General features: G+C 36.3%; 1 long non-coding RNA gene across 1 annotated transcript; it reads right to left on the minus strand.

The window, feature by feature from the left end:
* Window positions 1-10,894: 10,894 nt before the first annotated feature.
* On the minus strand, window positions 10,895-20,836 carry LOC111813150. Its single transcript, XR_002818476.1, has 3 exons — window positions 20,757-20,836; window positions 14,347-14,450; window positions 10,895-11,124 (listed from the first exon to the last, which is right to left on the minus strand). It is a non-coding gene; the product is annotated as an uncharacterized LOC111813150 (long non-coding RNA).
* Window positions 20,837-20,849: the final 13 nt, after the last annotated feature.

The raw sequence follows: 20,849 nt of genomic DNA on the forward strand, positions 1-20,849 counted from the left end.
GTCACCGACAACAGAGAGGACTTCACCAGGGGTCTTCTCCTGTCAGTGATGGCAAAACTGGTGGCCTATGGCTTCTCTTTCATTATTGATGAATGACTTGCATCTTAGCTGTTTTCTTTCGCTAATAATGTGATATCACAGACTAAGTCATACAGAAAAGTTGATTTGGTTTATTGCCTTATTGCAAGGTTGAAGGGCTAACTTCGGTGATGATCTTCTTGTGTTCAACATCTCATTTTGGTAGAGGGCATTTTGAGAGCCAGAGAGCCTGCATCAGGCCCAGACAAATTGGCTTTCAGTGTGAGCAGATCCACTGTCCAGATTTAACTCATTAACCCACCATCAGGCACATAAATGTACTAATCCACTCATGCAGGAAGAACCCTAATATCATTTGAAAGTTTCTATTTGGACCCATGTCTTAACATCTTATATTAGAAATTTAATTTCCGTATGGATTTAGAGGGAACAAATCACGTTCAAACTATAGAAGCTGTAAATGTACATGGTCTGGTACTTTGAAGGATGTGTTGTGTGGTATGGATTCTTATGTGAGGATCTGGGTCTCTTCTCCTTGCTTACTTTATCATAGAATACCAGGCAACACTTTGTAGACAAAACATTTGGCTTTAGGTCCTACAATCCCTTCCTAGTAGAAGGGATTTGTAGGGGCTTGGGGGAATAGTAACTCTTCCAGTGGACTGTCTTTGCCTAATTTGTTTTTGGTTTCTAGTACAGTAGTTAACTATGAAGTGCTCAATAAAGAAAGCCAGACACTTGGGAGGAAAATCATAATTTTGGAACAAGAAGAAGAAAAGGAAGAAGGAGGAGGAGGAGGAAGAAGGAAAAAAAAAGAAGAGGAGGAGGAGGAGGAGGAGGAGGAGGAGGAGGAAGAAGGGGCTATCTCCTAATAGAAGAGCAATGCTTTATCCAAGATTTCTGAAGTATTATTTCTGTTGTCTTAGAAATGGTGCCCTATGCCCATTGAGGAAGAAGTGCAAGCATTCAAGTTTAGCTTTAGAGCTACCTTAAATAGATGATTCTTTCCTCCCCATATATTTCATTCTGGGACATATGACACAATGGTTAAAATTAGAACTCTAGCAGTTTTGTTAGGCCAGAAGACAGAGCCTCACCCTAGTTGTGCTGTGGTGCTGAACAAGCAGGGCTGGAAGACATGCAGCCTCGTAGCCTCTCAGTCTTCTTTAATGCCCCCAATGTTCTTCTTTTCTAACTTGTTGGAGCCACTGTATTCATGGACTTTGAGGGAGTCAGATAAGAGAAGAGGGTTATGACACAGCAAGATACAGGCCTGGCGACCCAGCACTGTGCAAGGGTCCTCATTCTCTGAGATGCTGGCCACCTCGATGCTCACCTGAACTTTCACCTAACTTGTCTTGGCTTCTGGTACAGTAATTAACTATCAAGTACTCAATGAAGGAAGTCAGACACTCAGGAGGGAAACTGGAGCATTGAGACAGGTCGGTTCTAAGCCCCAAACAGTAGTTCAGAAAATTAGATGCATTATACACACATGCACGTATAGAAATGTGTGTATATATACTAGCAGACAAATACAAATTATTTCTGAAGCTATAACTTCTTTTCAGACAAAAATATTATAACATATATGAAATTTGAATATTTTATTCCATTTTTTTCACTCACTGAATCTGATATTACAATTAGAAAATGCAAGCATTGTCTTAATACCTATTATGACATGGAAGCTTAATGTTATATCACTCTATCCAACTTCCTTAACATACCGCATTTAAGAGAGATCCTTTAATTTGAGAATTAAGGAGACTATCCCAGTTTAAAATTTAAATGCTCAGCATGGCACGCCCAATACAAGTGACCTAACTATTCACGATGCTGGTCTCTTAGTGCTCAGCTTTGCCTATTAATAATAATGACAAACCTTCAACATTTCAAAGAAATCTGTAAGGAGTTTTCTCAAAAGGTTACTGAAATGTTTTCAAACAGTTGACATCGTGGCTTTTATAGATTACAAAGACAGTCATTAAAAAGTAAGTTAAGATAGTATTTACTAGAGAAGCATGAGGAAACCATCCCAGTATGCTGTAAGTGATAATGGAAATCTTTATTAATTTGTAATTAACACATAGTGTTTCTGTGACAGGATCCTGGGCTTTGAGTGAAGCAAATGTAGCTTATTGACAGCCTTTGGTCCCTAAGTAGCTGACGTCATAAGTGAAATACTTAGAACTAGTACATTGCTGTTACACTTCCAGGTCTGGTTTCCTCTCAAATACAGTTACCAGTTGATATTTGCTTACAGATATTGGTGGATTTACTTCTAAGTGGCATAAAGACAGCAATTGGATCATATCAAGTAAGCTTGACCATTTTTGTTCATCAAATACAGTGGGTAATTTGCTATATACCAACATTTATTATGGATAACAGTAATTCTTCTTTACACTTTGTAGTGTTTTAGAAAAAGTGACGAATTTGATAATACTCACTGAAAAATAAACTTTAGAGTAAAACAAGAAGAACTTGAAGTATGTTTGCAGTTATAATCAAAATAGATTTTTATATTAATTTTATCAAGAAAGAAATAGCACTGAGACAGTTTCAAAACAGATTAGTAGGATAGTTACAATAATTGATACATTGCATATTGTCTTCATATTAGTTATTCATAGTACAAGATGCAAACATGATATCTTGTATAAACACTATTAGTACAAATCTTTCTTCTCATTGAACTAAGAGAAAGTAGCTGTATATCTATCTTATTTTGTATACATATTTTTTTCACTACAAAATGGTACTTCATTTATATTCCCCTTTTTTGTTTCCTTTTGTCAGAGATGGGTATTCCATTGCCCTTCATATATTGTAGGTCATGAATTCAGCAAAATATTCCAATATAGTCCAGCAGTCCATAATAGTAGTGGGTTATTCATAGGACTGGCGATGTCAGAAGTTGTTGACTTGAGCCTTTTACAGCTCAGCATATTAATACGTCTTTACTTTTTATACCTCATTTTTATACTTTTCTGCTGGATGGTTAAGACCAAGATAAAGCAAGATCTCTATAACAAAAAATGTAACTCTAGATGCCAGATTCAAGGGGGCCAGGGAGATAGTTCAAATAATTGCTTGCCTGGCAAGCACAAGGGCCTGGGTTCAGTCCCTGTTTCCCCCAACCCCCCCCCCAAAAAAAAAAGATGTAAAACTCAAAATAGATTTAATATAAGCAGTAGTAGGGGCCAATCTATGTCTTTTCATATTATGAGTACACATTGGCTATAAGAGCTGGTTTTTGTTTTAAGAGTTGGGATAGTTGATCTGTTCATTGTCCACCTCTTCTTGGCTGCATTTCCTATTCTGCCTCTTACCATGGTCTGCCTTTGTGGTATGACTTACGGGTAGCCTGACAGGCCCAAGACAAGAAGTTCTCTGGAGCAAAGCCCTGACTTACCCATAAAGATGGATGATTGGCAGTCTTAGCCTTGCTTGTGCATTGCTGCCCGCTGCGTAACTATCTCTTGTGGCCGTCATTACTGCGTTAGTGCTGCGAATGCCCCTCTTGTGAATTCTCTGCACTTGCTGGGTATTATTATAATGCACTTGCTGTTAGTTAAACACACGAAAGCACACAAGTTGGTTTAGAGAACAGTTTCTCAATTTTCACACTCACCTTAAATAATTAAGCTTTGACTCTGAGGCTGGTTTTTAGCATCTCTTCTAAAATCAAGAACACATTAAAAAATCTACTTTTTGACATATTTTATGCATCAATTTTTTACAGCCACCTTATAGTATTCCAATACTGGAAATGACTTTCAAAAGCTCAACTGAAGTGAAATAGTGAAAAAATGCTGCAGCTAGTTTTATATATTTATGTAAGTCAATATTAGAAACTCTAGGATAAAATAAAAATATTTTTCCTTTTTTAAAATACTAATTTCAAAAGACTATACTGGCACTCTTGTTTTTTAAAAAATAATCTCGAACTCATAAAACTAACCACATTTTAAATGTGACATATTGTAAATACATAATGGAATAGAATCAAAACATTTCTTGTCCTAATGTAAATGAACACAATGAAGTATTTTCAGTGAACTGAAAAAGTAAAACCTGTGTATTATTATAATGCACTTTAAATCTTAATGCTATTTGATTTTTCTAAAAAAAATGTTACCTTAAAGTGTCACTATTAACTCAGGATTTTATTTATTTATTTATTTATTTAATGTATTTAGTACAGGGTCTATAGGGTCTCACTACACAGATGGGACTTGTAGTGATCCTGCTGTTTTCAGCCTCCCAAGCACTGGAATTACAGGTGCGCACCACCATGCCCAGTGTCAATCTCAGTTTTAGCGAGCCCCAGGGGTGGGGCCAGCATGGCATCAGGAGTTTATTTTTGTGTAGATTATTTACTGCTCCTAAGGAAGATTTTTTTGTATTAATTTTATTGACAAAGAAGTAGCAATGAGATAGTTTTAAAACAGGTTAGTAGGACAGTTACAATAATACATTGCATACTGTCTTTGTAGTAGTTATTTAAGATGCAGATATGATATCTAAGCACTATTAGATCAAATCTTTCTTCTCATTGAACTAAGAGAAAATAGCAGTATATGTATGCTATTTTGTATATACAGATATATATATATATACATAGATAGATAGATAGATAGATATAGATATAGATATAGATATAGATATATAGATATATAGATATATTTTTTTCACTACAAAATGGTCCTTCATTTATATCCCCTTTTTTGTTTACCTTTGTCAGAGATGGGTACTCCTTTGCCATTCATATATTGTAGGTGCATGAATTCAGCAAAATAATCCAATATAGTCCAATAGTGTATAAGACTAGTGGGTTGTCCACATGACTGGCAAAATTTTTCTAATATTAGTTAGAAGAAGTGTGAAGAGAAAGGCTAGAGAACAACCAAGCACTTTAAACCCTTCAAGTTGATAACTTTCAGAAATTCTTCAACAATAAGATTTTAGGTCTATTTGTCTGCTTCTGTAGACTGCTTATTGATGGAGAGCTATATATTTTGTATTTAGAGCAAAGGGTATTTTCTTGATTTGTTTTTTTTTCATTTAATTTTGGATGAATAGATAACATTTTGCTGCTGATGTAGCCTATATCCTTTCAATCCTTTTTCCATATTCCATTCACTTGGAATGTTTTGAAGTAAAGTAAGAATTGTAGTCAAAAAAAGAATATCTGCCCAGTAGCAGTTCGTCTACCTGTGTAGACTCACTGGGACACAGCTGGCCAGACTTGCTAATTAGTAATTCACTTCTCCCTTCATATTAAGTACATTGGAGGAAACAAACTTTATCTGCTTGAAGTAATGGCACAGATTTCAGATTTTTAACATGATGGCATAAAGGCATGATGACAACAAGAAATACCAGGGCATGGATTTTTTTTTTTTTTTTTTTTGATACCGGGAATCGTCTCAGGACCTTGTGCTTACCAGGCAGGCACCGTGCAGCTGAACTACATCCTCAGTCCATGGACTGTTAAGAGTAGCCCTGAATTATCTGGGCATGGTAGAGCATAGCTGTATTCTCAGCACTGCTGGATCATGAAGCAAGAGGATTACAAGTTTGAGTTGATTTGGACCATTTATGACTTAATCAAACTCTGTCTCAAATAAACCCAAAAAAGGCATGTAAAGGCCCTGAGTTCAATACCCAGTACTACAATAAATAAATGAGTGAATGAGTTGAATATATTTGTATAGCACTAGATGCTAGAATAACTGAAAACAAATATCCCATACATTTTTACATACTTTTCATTGACATGAAAGATTATTATTGCATAATTTTAAAAATAGAGATACTCGGGGCTTTTATAGGTAAATGGATGCAACTAGAAGCTATACTTATAAGGAAAATCAATCAGAACTACATGTACAAACACTTGATTGCCTTCCTAGTGTAAGAACCTAAAAGAGTAAGTCAGATCTGAAAGGTACAAAAGGCACTGTGAAAGGGAAAGAAACTCTTTAATGGAAAGGAATAACTGGGATGAGGGAAAGGAGAAAAGAAAGAAAGAAGGAAGAGAAAAAGAATTTATATGTGTACACATAGGATAGGCTCGGATAATTGAAATGGTGATTTTTATTGCTCTAGTAAAAGGAACAGTTATACAAGCAATTCTCTCTCTTGGCTACATTCCTTTACTTACTGTATTTATCACCACCTGAGAAACCATGTATTCAATTATTTATTCTGCTCTTCCTGATAATTGGTACAATTTATGAGAACAGAGATTTTAGCTCTACATTGTAGAGTTACATGTATATATATAATTGCTAATATATATCTACATATATACTTACTAATATATATCTATATGTATACATATAGAGAGAGGGTGAGAGAGAGTGTGTGTAAGAGAGAGGGAGAAAGAAGAAAGAAAGAGAGAGAGATTCATATATATCAGCCACTTTAAAGTATTTGGTAGATAAGTTTATGAAAATTTTGTAATAACTCCATGAAAGGAGTATATATCACCATTTTAGAAATGAAGATCTGCACATGAAATCAATCACAGGCTCTGGCAGTGGACGACTGGATAAAGAAAATGTGGTATGTACATAGATGATGGAATATTGTTCAGCTGTAAGTTAGAAATAAATTGTGTTATTTGTAACAACATGAATGAAACAGGAGGACATTATACGATTTAAAAAAAAAAACAAACACAGAAGACAAATATGGCATGATCTTACTTACAAGTGGAATTCCCAAAATCCAAACTCCAAATAGTGTTTGAAATTAGCTGAGTTCCACCACACAGCCTAAAACAGTAACCTGGTGAGGGGAATGAATATTTTAACTAATTTGATTGAACTGATCATTACACTATAAGTATCAAAATATCATGTTCTATACCTTAGATTTATACAATTTTTGCTTTTCAACTGCAAATGGATAAAGCTGAATATCAACAATAACATAAGTGAGGATCTGAAGTTTAGCAAGAACAAAAGATGTCTGATGCTGTCGACTAGCAAGTGGCAGTGTTTGCATTCCATTTCAAAGCTTTTGACTTCATTGTCAAATGAGAATTTCAAAATTGGTTTGCTTCACCCATATTAGATTTGCCTCATGTTTGAAATTCAATATGTGTAACACACACACATGCACACACACAACTTTATGTGTATACATATACAGCTTAGAGGGTACCATGCCATAACTTCTTTTTGTCTTGTACCCTAATAATTTGGTTTTGGATCTTGGTGAAGTACATGCACCTCAGCCTGTCAGAGCAAAAGGAAAACAAACTTCCCCTTTCTAGGAGTAGCTTTGAGAAGTGGTCAAATACATTGGCCAATTGTTATCATAAGAAAACATTGCAATATCAATTATGGAAAAATATCATAGCTTCTTTTCACACAAAATGATTGGGTGTTGTGATAGGCAACTCTAAACTTTTTTTTTTGTTCAATTTCCTTTACTCATTTATGCAGAAATCTGTTTTTTAATTACCACCCTAACAGACTCACTGTTGTTACTGTTGTTATAACCTTAATGTTCAAAATAAAATATGTTCCAGGGGCATGCTAATGGGTACAGTCAGACATGACTGTTCCGGAGCCGCATTCTGAGGAGGTCCCTGCCCCGAAGCTCACACACTCCTGTTTCGTGACCTCTCAGAACAGAATGGCAGGATTCTAAATCGTCACAATCCAACCGTTGTTACCTCCGGTCTCTAAATACTCGAGGAGCACTGAGAGAAAGGCCCCGTGCAAGGTGATCAGGTTGTTACAGCGAGCGAGACAGGGGGCTGGTGAAGCCTGCGTTTGCTGCTTATATTTGTTGTGTTTCAGGTGCTGTGAGCTTAGCTCCTCAGCCTATGCACTAGGGTTTTTTTTTGGAACTGGGAATTGAATTCAGGCGCTTGCACTGAACCATCTCCCCAGCCCCTCACTAGGCTTTCTGTTTTGATACTAAAATATTTCCCATGGCTCAGTGGAATAAGCGCTTCCCTGGCAAGTGCAAGGGCCTGAGTTCAATCCTTGGTTCTGCAAAAATAAATAAATAATAAAAAATAAAACATTACCCTAACTAAAAAAAAAATATTTTTTCTCATTTCCCACTTTATTTTTTTCTTGTATTTATTTTTTTTATGTATTTGGTACAGGGTCTCAGTACACAGCTTGGACTCATAGTGATCCTCCTCTTTTCAGCCTCCCCAGTGCTGGGATTGCAGGTGTATACCACTGGGCCCAGACTCAGTGGCTGGCTCAGCATGCCCAGGGGCGGGGCTGGTGTGGCATGTGGTGGGATTTCCCACTTTAAACAGAACACAAAAATCCAAAACAAAAATTAGGAAATAAAACAAACAAAAAACTCCAATAAAGCACCCCCACAAAAGAAATTCTGAAACTGGAATGCGTCTATTTCCACATTTAAGTTTGGAACAATCCCATGTCATCATGTGAGGCACAATCATTTGAGTCATCCTTTCTGTCTCTTTTCCCCAGTCTGAACCGTCTGCAAATCTAAAACCATCAGAGTACTGGCTTCACAATCCGTTCATTGGGAATGTCACCTTGGCCCTTGTCTTAGCCACCAGGAAAGATGTCCGGGGCTCTCCACTAGATCTCTTAGTTGGATTTACACTCCTCCCTCCTGCTGTAGTATGTGTTTAGCTCAGCAGTCAGAGTGATCCTCTTAAAACACAAGTCAGGTGACACTCTCCACTCAAGCCATGTAGCTACTGTGCTTGCTGAGAACTGAAGCTAGAGTCCTCGCAGTGGCCCCTGTGCCCTGCATTGCCTGTGGGACTCTAACTCTACCCTCTGTGACTCCCTTCCCCACCCTCAGTCCCAGCTCAACTCCACTGGTGCTTCCACTGGCCTCACTGGAGAACTTAAACTCACTCATCTGAAAAACCACCTCCTAGTTGGTTTTCAGGTGACTTTGTCTTAGCCACCTGCTCAGCATCTGTGTGTTGCTTTTGGACTTCAGATAGATGCTTAAATGTCACCTTTAATGGGGTCCTTCCTAAGCACTTCAAGGACAATCCTTGACGCTACCTTTTCAGCTTTGTTTATTTATTTTTTTACTGCATTTGTCACTCTCTGAGAAGCCATGTGTTCAAACTATTTATTCTGTATTTTCTAATAATTGGTAAAATTCATGACAAAGATTTTTAGCTCCACTTTCATTAACTCAGCATATAGTAACCACCCAAATATTTATTGGATGTTTAAATCGTGCCCAGAGGAGCTGTAGGCTGACCCCCCTCCTGGGTAGAGGTCTGAGCTTTCACTCACTGACTTCTTGGATTGTGTTGCTGGGGGGGAAAGCATATTGTGTAACTTGTTGAAGCCCCCCAAGATGCCAAAGTTCATTCTGTAGTACTCATTTCAAAGAGGGAACATGTGAAGAAAAATCTCCTGAATTTTCCAATATCAAAGATGTCCTTTCTTTTCCCTCAAAATAAAATATCAGTTGGCTGGTTCATTCCTCCAATATTGTCAAAGGCTTTATATTTTTTTTAAATTAATGAGAATTATCATAACTTTTATAGGAGGTTTTCTGTTTGCTTTTTATTTTTTATGTTTGGATCCCAGATTGAACCCAGGACCTCCTGTTTACTGGGCGAGTGCTGTGCCACTGAGCTATATCCTGGGCCCTTGCTTGTTTGTTCTTTAGCAAGAGAATGAACTTTTGCACTGATCTACATCTCCAGCCCCTTTTTATTTTGAGACAGGCCTCACTAAGTTGCCCAGGCTGGTCTCAGACTTGTGATCCTCCTGTTTAGCCGCTCAGTAGCTAGAATCCAAGCTCAAGGGAAAGGTGTGCTATCCCTTGTCGTGATAAGAATCCTTACCATAAAAATTGTTTCATTTAAAAATAAATCAGTTATCAAGTAATACACCATCCATTCTGAATGGTAACCTGATACAGACTGCCAACTGATAAGAGAAACGAGATAATTATTTCATGGAGTTACTAGCCTGAAAGGAAAAGGATTTTGTTCCATAGATAGGTAGACAGAGAGATTGATGGATTCAGGATATATGAATATACATAGGAGAAGCAGAAATTGAATCTGTTGTAGAAAATAGAGCATTTTATTGTTTGGATGAGACTTTATGCCACACTTTTCTTTGTAGAATCCCAGGCACGTTTTGAAAGGAGACGCCCTCTGTCCAAAAGACAGGGTACCAGGCAGATAACCCTATGCCATTACCAAGTACTAAGTTAGGGAAAATTCTGCAAGACCACCCCTACCTGCTGACCTCACATGCAGAGTTCATGTGCTTCTAAGACCATACTCATGTTTTTTCAACTCACTGAAAGGACCCATAGAACTCATGGAAAGCTGGTAGGCTCGTGTCTACTGTTCCTACCTATGAAAGGACACACACTGAATGCAGGCACAGGAACAGACACATGAGGCCAACTCCAACCGCGAGAGCCCCCAGTGTGCAGCTCCTCGCTGTGCACCCCCAATGGAGACCGGGGGACCGTTGCATCCTGGTTGAGATGACGTGGATGCAGTAGCAACCTATCACCAGCACGGAGGCTCATGGGACTTTGCTGTGCAGAGCTTCGTAGTTATGAGTCCACTGACTGCACTGGTCATCTAGGAGGCTGAGCTCAGTCTCTAGTTCTTGCAGAGGTCCAGCCAATAATGTGGTTCGCAAAAACCCATCGGAGATTATGTTGTTAGAACTGACTAGTGGATTTGGTCTAAGATTCCCATGCTAAAAAACCAAAACCTAAACCAAACAAACAAACAAATAATGATACTTTTTGGGAAAAATATTCTAAGAGCTTGAGCCCAGACCTTACTCTCTTGGAGTAAATTTAATTTCCTTATTATGTGTGCACATATTCAAAGCTCTGTTTGGAAAAAGAGAAGGTTCCTTCCAGCTATAGCATTCTTTCATTTTCCTCCCAGTGTTTCTGTTTGCTCAGAACATTGAAATCTTCTATAATACAGAGCTTTTCATTTGAAGAATTTCTTCTAATTCATCCAATCTCACTGAGGAGCAGTATTGTTCCTGCAGACTGTCATTCTGGTCATAGCTGTAATTTTATTCAGTTGCAAACTTTCATCAGAAGTTCTAAAAGCTGAAGGAGAGAAAGAACATTTTGGTTCAAAAAAAGACAAAAACCACAAAACCTTCAATGGAAAAACAATGTCAGTGGACAGAAATCCTAAAACAAATTAATCTAGTTATGAATTCTAACTGGGCTAATGATACATCCATCAATCTCTTACCTGCCTCAGTTTCTGCAGCTTTAAATGGTAATAATGATCATTACTGCTTTTAAGATTATCATAAGAAATATATGAGTCATAAGTGGGATAATTAAAACCTTCATAATTGCCTTGTGTTAATTTTTGTGTTGTTCAGTAGTAGTGGATATTCAGTAGAAAAAATACAACATTATAAATCATTTTATTCAAATCAAATTATAATATTTTTCCAAAGGGATAGATTTCATGATGAAAGTAATTTGTCTTGATTGACTCAAGAAGTAATTATAGGGAAGTAATAATAGGGCAGTACTATGACAAGTTTCATAGTATTTAGAAGTCTTTCTACAGGGAAAAACATCAAAACCAGGTGATTTTACAGGTGAAGTTAATCAAATTTTCAACAGATGTATATTTCAATCAAACATTTTGAGAACAGGAATACAAGTTAAGTTTGTAAGTTTGATATGATTTTGAAATTCAAAGTAAGCAAGGATAATATGAAAAGTATAGTACAAAACAAGTTAATTTGTAATACTTAATAAAATTTCAGAGACTTACATAGAGATGTTAGGACATCTTAATGGAAATTACTACGTAAAGCTTAAATGGATGAAGAGTTATACTGAAATTAAGGCTATAATTTTTCAGATACTGCTATATAACTAATAAAATCCCAAAGGAAAAAAATGGTAGCAGAAGACGCTGTCCCCAGTATACTGCTTGTTAGTTGTCCAGGTAATAGTTCTGCTTACAGTTCCTGTTACTTTTGTTTCCTAGGATAGCTGATCACTGTGAGATATATTTGGTCACTATGATGCATATTGTAAGAACCAATCTCCAGTGGACAAGTTCTGCCTCTATACTTGCTGCTTTCGTAGCCTGTATTAGCCCTAGACCACCAGAGATCGGGGCCTGATTTTTTGGGAACCATCCCAGTGAGTGCCCTTGACATCAATGAGTCTGTTTCCACTCCTGGGTGTTGCCTTAATGTTTCTGTTTGCTCTCGTAAAAACTGCATAGAGTTTTAAGATTGCGAAAATACAGCCATCTCTCCCACTGTCAACAAGAAAGAAAGCCGGTAATATCAATGTTGGTGTGGCTGCAGATGAAGTTACTTTTTGCATTTTACACTTTGGAATGTCCACTTAGGAAGAAAAATAATACTGTTCATCAGTTCTGTTTCTAAATATATGTCAAGACGCTCCTCCACACGCACCCTGCAAGTCCACTATAAAAAGGGTCAAAACAGCTCCGTTTGTAATGTCAAAAACTAAAAAATAAGTAAACAGAAAAATCAACTTGGAAGTAATCTCCATGAATGTGGGGTAAGTAAAAAAAGATAAACATGTATATTTGTATAATGTAATACTCTTCAGTAAGGAAAAGAAATGAAGTCAAAAGAAACAAATAGATATGTTTAAGACAGAAAGAAGAGAAAAACAATCGCATAAGATGATAAAGGGTGCTGTCATTTATTTAATTCTCAGAACCACAGAGAGTCACTTGTGTTCTAGGATAAATATCTTTGCACTGTAATCATGCAAAGCAATACAATAATCTATAGAAAAACAGATTAGTAGTTACCTATAGAAAGAACAGATGACAGGTGCTTTTCCTTGGTTTATTGTTATGTTTTGTAACATGTGTGTCAAACATTTCATAGTAAACAAATTAAAATATCATCAACACCAAAGTTGCGAATGAATGATACCTGTAAAATCTTTTTTTTTTTTTTTGTACCAGGGATCCAAATCAGGACCTTGTGCTTGGTAAGCAGGCACTTGTGCCCCTGAGCTGTTTCCCCAGCCCTGTGCCTGTGAAATCTGAGTGGGTCTCTATTCTAGAACTATAGAAATTACCCCACATAAGTTATTTTTCTTATACTGTTGATATATGCTATTGTATCTCTCTTTTAAGCTGTTAGGATCTTATAGCTCCACCCATTTAGAAAGTAGTCAGTAAATATTAGATGAAGGCAACTTTGACTTTTACGCTTATGCTTGTTTCTATTGTGTCTTTTGGCCAATGTTACTCAGAGAAGTTGTTTTCTTATCTCTCTATTCAAGCAAGGTTGAATTTCAATGAGTCAGAATGTTTTCCAGGTCAGTCAACGTAAGTCCCAAGATTAATTACACATGAAGAACAACTTGCTTTTAGTTCAATAAGTTCAATAAATTTCACACCTGACCTTTTTATTAGAATCCATATTTATTCTTTAAACACCTTTAAAATAGCAACTACAATGAACTTTATTAGTATTAACTCATTGCTTCCCATAAAACTTTAAAAGAGATTGTTCATGTTACTATTCTAACAAATTTTAAAATATAACATTTTATAAAATCATTTACTTGGAAGGAATCTAGTGATAGGATTCATAGGAGTGTTTTTGATCTTTAAAAATAATACATTAGGAGAGGTTTATTTTTTGCTTTTGGTGCCAAGAACTGAACCCAGGGCTTCCAGCTTGCTAAGTAGGTATTCTACCTTGAGCCAAATCCCCAGCCCCCAAAATGAAATTTAATTCTTGCAAATATTTCATTTAGTTTGTTAAAAAGTGTTACCAATTCTTGATAAGGAAATTTGGTGTTCTTGTATAAGAACATTTACAAATGCCTTTGTCTTAGTTATCTTAGCTCACTTAACGCTGCTATACCAGAATGCCACAAACTGGCTAAATTATTAAAAACAGAAGTTCATTTGCCTCTTGTTTTTGGAGGCTGTAAAATCCAAGGTGGGTTCATCACAGCTGGAGAAGATCTTGGTGCTGATTCACAATGAGGTGGAAGGAACAGCTCTGTGAGAGGGATCCTGGGAGAGGTGGGAAAAAGGAGCCAGCCCTCTTCAGTAGCTCACTGGCTTCCATAACAACTCACTTTTGAGACAAAAGCATCCATTCACCTATGTCTAATCACCCCAGAAAAATTCCACTTATTATTACAATGGCAATTAACGTTCAACATGAATCTTAGAGGGGACAGACAAATGAGAGAGCTCCCTAGAGCGTTTAAACATTCAAAAATAATAATCCTCATATAGATGCATCATATCCCAAGGCAAATATTTTCCTATGAGCCACACCACCATACCCAGAGATTAAGAAGAACACTGGTTTTGAATTCAGAAAGTCTGGACTTGAATCTTGGTTTTGTGATTTATACCTTCTATGGTCTTGGGCAGTTGAGTTACGATTCTGTTGAAGAATATAAGAACAACCTCAGCCTCATCATTGTGCTAAGAATATTAAAGAGGATAATACATTATAAGTATGGATTTCAATAATGGTAGCAATTTTTAAACTTTTTTTTCATAATATTCCTGTCAATAGTACCGGGAAATACTTCTATTTTCCCTTATTGATAATAGTAAATAAAAATAACAAAATTCAATGTTAGATATAAAATTTGACCACCTGTGAAGAAAGAAAATTTAGAGAAAAGATTGTGTCTAGAACAGAGTCAGACAAAAGTATGTGATAGGTAAATTTAATCTCCATTTCAGCCTCCATTTGTGTCATTCTTTTTATTTATTCCATTTTTTCTAGCCCTTTACTTCTAGCCTTTTCCAAAACATCAAGCACCCTCCTCTACATCTGACTCATGGCATTATGGGATCATGAGTTGAAGTAAATAATACATATTCTTACCTTAGGTAATGATAACTGAGCCCTTGCAAAGATATTTAAATTATGGTATCAACAAGCAAGGGACACAATCTCTCAGTCTGAAATATTACAACTAATCATAAGAGTAGAGGACAGGTTATTCCTTGGAAATGCTTGTTCTATCTCCCCAGTTGTCTCAAAGGGCCACATACACAGACACACACACACACACACAGACACAGACACACACACACACACACACACACACACACTTCATTTGGATTGTGCTGATCAGTTAGAAAAGCTAAACCATTCTACTTGCAAAGTAAACTGTGACTCTAGAGTTTAAAGTATGTTCCATTAAAATGACTTCCTCCAATTTTTTCCTTCCTATTTCTCCTTAAAGTGGTACCAAATTGTGTCAGTTGTTATTGTCATAGCCTCTTACAGTAAACTGCATTGTTTGAAACATACAACACCTGTTTCTCTGTGTACATCTTTTCTTTTTTCCTAAATAGTTTTGGAACTCCTGCCACCTACAGATTTCTTCTGGAGTTGCCCTGGACTGCTTCCTTCTGCCATTCTTAAAGGGGTTGCTGGTCAGGAGAGAGTATCCTACCTACCTGAATTGTCCTTCCAACATGAGCAGGGATGCGGCTGGCCTGTGCTTCAGGCTGTGTTCTACGTTCTGCCGCTCTGCCACCTACAGCCTCCTGTTCTGGACAGCCTTCCCTAAGGACAGTTCAAGAATTGATGCTCTTTGTTCTTACTTCTCTCACAGCATGTTAAATGTATTTTTATTACAGCATGTCTGCGCTGAGGATAAAGTGTACATTAATTGTTGCACCGAAGTGGCAGTGTGAGCTGTCACTTCCGGGGCTGAGTCTAATTCATCTCTCAGAGCCTAGCGAAGGAGGTTCTTTATGTGTAATGAAGTGAATGGAAGAGTAAAGAGTTGAATCTATACAGTCCTCAAAACAGATTTTTCCCTTTCTAATTTTGGCATTTATCATATGCATTTATCTCTAGCAGTTTTGGACACATGTCACCTTAAGAGAACACTTCCCACACATCAATAGCTATTAATAAAATAAAGTAGAATTAATCACAATTTTCTGCTTTCTGAGTATTAGGATTTTGAATCAGACCTGTATTTTGTTCAACGTGTTTAATTGGAAACAATGGAAATTTTAAGCAGTGATTGATTCAGACAGTGAAGGAACCAGTAGAAAATCAACCAAACCATCCACAAAATATAGATGTACAAAAGTCATGCTTAACATTTGTTTGAAATATTCTGAGAACTGTATTTGTTTTTGCTTCCTCACAATTCAAGCGATGATGTTTAACTATGTTTAACTTTCTTTCCTTCTTTATTTATTTATGTATTTTAGGGAAGGGTCTACAGAGTGTTCAGGGGGTCACTATTAGATCAGACTCGTAGTGATCTGCCTGTTTACAGCCTCCGAAGAGCTGAGATTATAGATGCGTGTCACCATGTCCAGTCTCAATTACCTTCTCAGTGTGCCTTGGGGGCTGGGCCAGCACGGCAGGCTGGGGGATTGAACCCCTGGCTCCTGTGCCTGCTTGAGGCACTATAATCCGCTGAGTTATTTGGCCGGCCCTTGATGTTTAACTTTAAAACAGCAACAAAAATGGCCTGTCAGTGTGGGTTAACAGGCTGCTGCTTACTAGCTTCAGAGGCATAATTTCGAATTTCTCAACTTCCTTTGCATTATATACTGTAGCTCAAGTGTTTCGTCTTAAATCACCATCTATTTCGTGATAAATTGCTGTGATAAAAGTGCTTCATCTGGTGGGAAGAAGTGACTATTCATTTTGCTAATGTACCTTACATCTGTCATTTTCATTCCCCAAATACTTTGTCACAACATGGAATATAAACTTTACCAAGCAGGTCTGTGAAATATATCTTCAACTCGAGAGTCGCTATCTATGATGTAATTTGGAATACTAGGATGATTAGATCAGTATTTTTTTCCCTCTCAAGATGAAAGACTAAGAGCTAAGTATAGAAATGTCATCATCCACATCCCTTGATAAAAGAAGCACTAGTTCCAGCATTTATTCTAAGCTCAGATTGCGAGGTACTGATTCTATTGTACTCATTCCACACAGTTAAGCAATTCTTTGCTGTTGATAAGGACCTCCTCCTTGCTATTGTCTTGGAAAAAGGCATTTGTAGTATATTTACAAATTTTTATTTTTGTCAGAGAAAAATTTGAGTGGAACATTGTGAATTCAATTAATCTAAGACTGAGATACATCCTATAAAGGCAGTAAGCAGATATCAGCTACTGAAAATGATATCTAGATGGTGTTCAGAAACAGGATGCATTCAAGTATATTTTTAATAAGTGCATGTTGAGGAATAAATGACAAACATTTTTTCATGAAAGAAAACTTTGCCATATGAAAATAAGTGGTAGGAAAAGTCTTAATATCTTTTTTAACAGAAGGCAATATCTTTCTATTGTCTCTCAAAGTACCAAGCCAAAAGGATCTAATTTTTCACTAGGTAAATAGAAATCCAGAAAATAATCATATATATATATATATATATATATATATAGTGTAATACATTAAGTTCTTGATAGTTACATAAGGAGGGAAACAAAAATAGTAAGACTGGGTGCCAAGGAGGAAATAGAAACACATACAAATAGACATACTCACATACATATAAATAGAATATAAGAATCTTTGTTATTAGCCTCCTACTAAAATATCTCCTGATCAGATATTATTCTACCCAGTCACAAGTTGGGTGATGATCTACTTTTATGAAATAGGTAACAAAAATCCACCCTGTCTTGTAGTATGTGAGCCACTGCTTTTGAAAGAGAGATGGTGTCACTTTCACTATCTTGAATAAGAGTAACTTTAGGGTGTGAGGGCAATGACTAATCATAAGCAACAAAAATTTAGAGTACAGTTTGGAAGGATTCTACCTTAAAGCAAGTTTTTCATGATATGCTCATTCAAAAATAAATGACCACACTCAAGAATAAAGGCAACAATGTTCTAAAGTCATCCCAATAAGAAAGAAGGAAAATATTGCTCATTTTTCATCACGTAGAACTCTACTTAGTATATGTTTGTGTTTCACTAATCTTTTATGGCACTATGCATAAATACGTGCATGGGGCTTACTGAAAATATGATGCACATGTGAATCTAGTGATACAATTTTGTAGGCAGTAGATGGACTATAAACATTTGATGGAGCGTATGAAGTTGGGAGGAACTTAGGAAGAGATATCAGAAGGCTCAGAACTTCCTGAAATTGTACAAATTAAAGCACATGTGTTGACCCATATGTTTCTAAAGAAAGCCACAAGAATGGCCATGATGTTAACCTATAAATCTGTGACTCTCATTAGCATAAAATGGATACATTAGTCTGTAACTTACATATTCAGATTGAAGAATATTTAAATATATTGGAAACAAATATCTAGTGTTAAAATATTTGATAGATTTTCCACAAATTGGAGTTACTGCAAAGTAAATAATTTTTCAGAGAATGTTTTATATAGGTTGCAAAAGTATATAATTGTGTCAGTTGATGGAAATGCATCAAATAGCAGGTGTGACAACCGATAGCTAAAATGATATTTAATAGAAATTCATAGGGTGGAATTTCATTTTTTCTTTTCCATTTAGTCATCAAAAATACATGATATACAGTATAAAATGGAAAGAGATGAAATGAATTTCCACATGGCTTCTGCCTAGTTTCATCTCCGCAGTGAGTTCTTAGGAGGGCCAGAATCCATTCCTGTGTGCAGGCCTGGAATCTGCAGAATCTGTGAATTCCTTCCCTGTTCTGTCACCTGAGAAACTGCAGCACTAGGCAACGGAACGATCAGAAGGCAACGGAAGGCAGTTTATTTAGCAAGGTGTCAGGGTCATTTTTCCTCCTCTCTCGTCTCTTCTCTTCCCCTCTGCCTTCCCACCTTCTATTCTTTTCAGTTCACTTCATAATTTTAAAGACAATGCTCTCAAGAGCTATTATCACCATTTAGTATCATAAATGTAATAAAATCAAAATGCAGTAGATATGTTCTCAATGTTCTAAGCTATAGAGCAACTTTAGTCCTCTGAAATAAATAGAGTCCATGCAGGAAAACCTTTTGAAGTTACATAAGAAAGTTTACTTTTTTAGGTAATCAAACATAGTCCCTCCTTAGCATGTATGATAATAGCATTTGGTCATTTATATACTGTTTCTTGCTGTCACTCAACCAAAAAGGAAAAAGAAATCTATAAAATTTCATAAACTTTCTATTTAAATTGAGTTTACTGAGATAAGTTGTCTAAGAGTAGTTGCATTGTGATTTGTGGATCTTGTTAAGCTATCTGCTACTCATTCCAATGCATTATTTTCATCAGGGAAATTAGTTGTAGAAAATTTTCAACAGTTAATATTCAAATATTTTTCACAGAAAAATGATAACACCGTATCACTACATTTGAAATTTTATGAACTGTATCAAAGCTGATCACACACTACATTAAATAACATGAAATATCAGAAATAAAGCTATAGATCATTTTTTAAATGTGTATTTATATAGGATATGAAGTCACCCTCAATAGACATTTATTCTTTAGAATCAAAGAAATATTATAAGATAGTTAAAAAAGTGTGTATTAATGGTATGCATATATCCATAATAAACTAATTAATGACTTTCAAAAAATATACATATGATTAATTTAACTTTCATTAACTCTAGAGATTTTAAAAGTAGAATATATTTACTCAGCACTGTTTTGACTCAGAGAAAAATTAGTACTTTTAATTATTATATTTTTTTCAGCTTTGGTATTTTGTTTGAAATACAACTTAGGTTAAAAGCTTTATATCCAAGAACAAGTGAATAACAGACTACTATTTGCCAAACATACTTAATATGGATTAAACTAAAATATTGATTTGTAGAATAAAATATTTTAATCTCTTTATTGTATTCTATCCTATTAACTTAGCAGAAAATTATTTTCAAATTTTTTTTGTGTACTGGGAGTGGAAATCAGGTCCCCACACTTGCCACACACGTGCTTGCACCGCTGAACTATATCCCCAGCCTGAAAATTTACTTTTAAGAGAAATCATCATGTTCCACTTTTTGAGAGAATGTTCCATAAGAATTCTGAAACTTATCTTTCTCTTGAGATAAAAGGATTGCGTATTTCAGCACTAACTGAGGTCTTCTGTTTTCATTCATGTCATTATGCAACCTCATTATCCATCAGATGGGAATAGTGAGGTCTGTTCTTCCTTTCTCAGCGTTTTTGTGGTGAAGACACACGTGGAAATCAGCAGCGATAATGAGCAGGCAATAATCTTTGATTGAAGAAAGCATAAATTCCTATCAGTATCCTGTTATTGGTTCTTTCTTAATTTTTATTTCTGACAGTACATACGGAATCTTATTCCTAGATTGAAAGTTGCATGACTACAGTCCAACGTTTTTGCTTCACTGATGAAGTGAAATGAAGTATAGTATTTATTAAATCTTGAAATTCATAACATGATTTAATGGAGACTTTCACTTGCACTGAGATTCTCTGATAAATCGAGGCTAGTTGTGGAAGGCAAAGCTGTCAGTACCTCAGCTATCTAGGACGAGATCGCCGCCTCCCAAGAGCCTGGCAGGGCCGGGTGAGAACTGTTCTCAGCTCAGAGAGCTGGCCCTTGAAGAGACCCGGTTCTCCCTTGAGATATTCTAGACACTTCCTCTCTTGTTCCGCATGTAACCACCAAAACATGATGTTCTGCTAAAGATTAGATGTTCTTCCTGTTTTGAATCTTACTCCTTAAGCTCCCTAAACAGCCTTCTGCGATGATTATATAAATAAACGCACCTCAGTTGTTCGGCAGTCCTTTCTCCTGCAGGCGCGAGGTTCCACCTGACCTCCTCAACTTTTGGTATCTTGACTTTTTTGACTTCTTCATCC

The sequence above is a fragment of the Octodon degus genome, unplaced genomic scaffold (assembly GCF_000260255.1).
Source record: "Octodon degus isolate 3935 unplaced genomic scaffold, OctDeg1.0 scaffold00167, whole genome shotgun sequence".
Taxonomy (NCBI): domain Eukaryota; kingdom Metazoa; phylum Chordata; class Mammalia; order Rodentia; family Octodontidae; genus Octodon; species Octodon degus.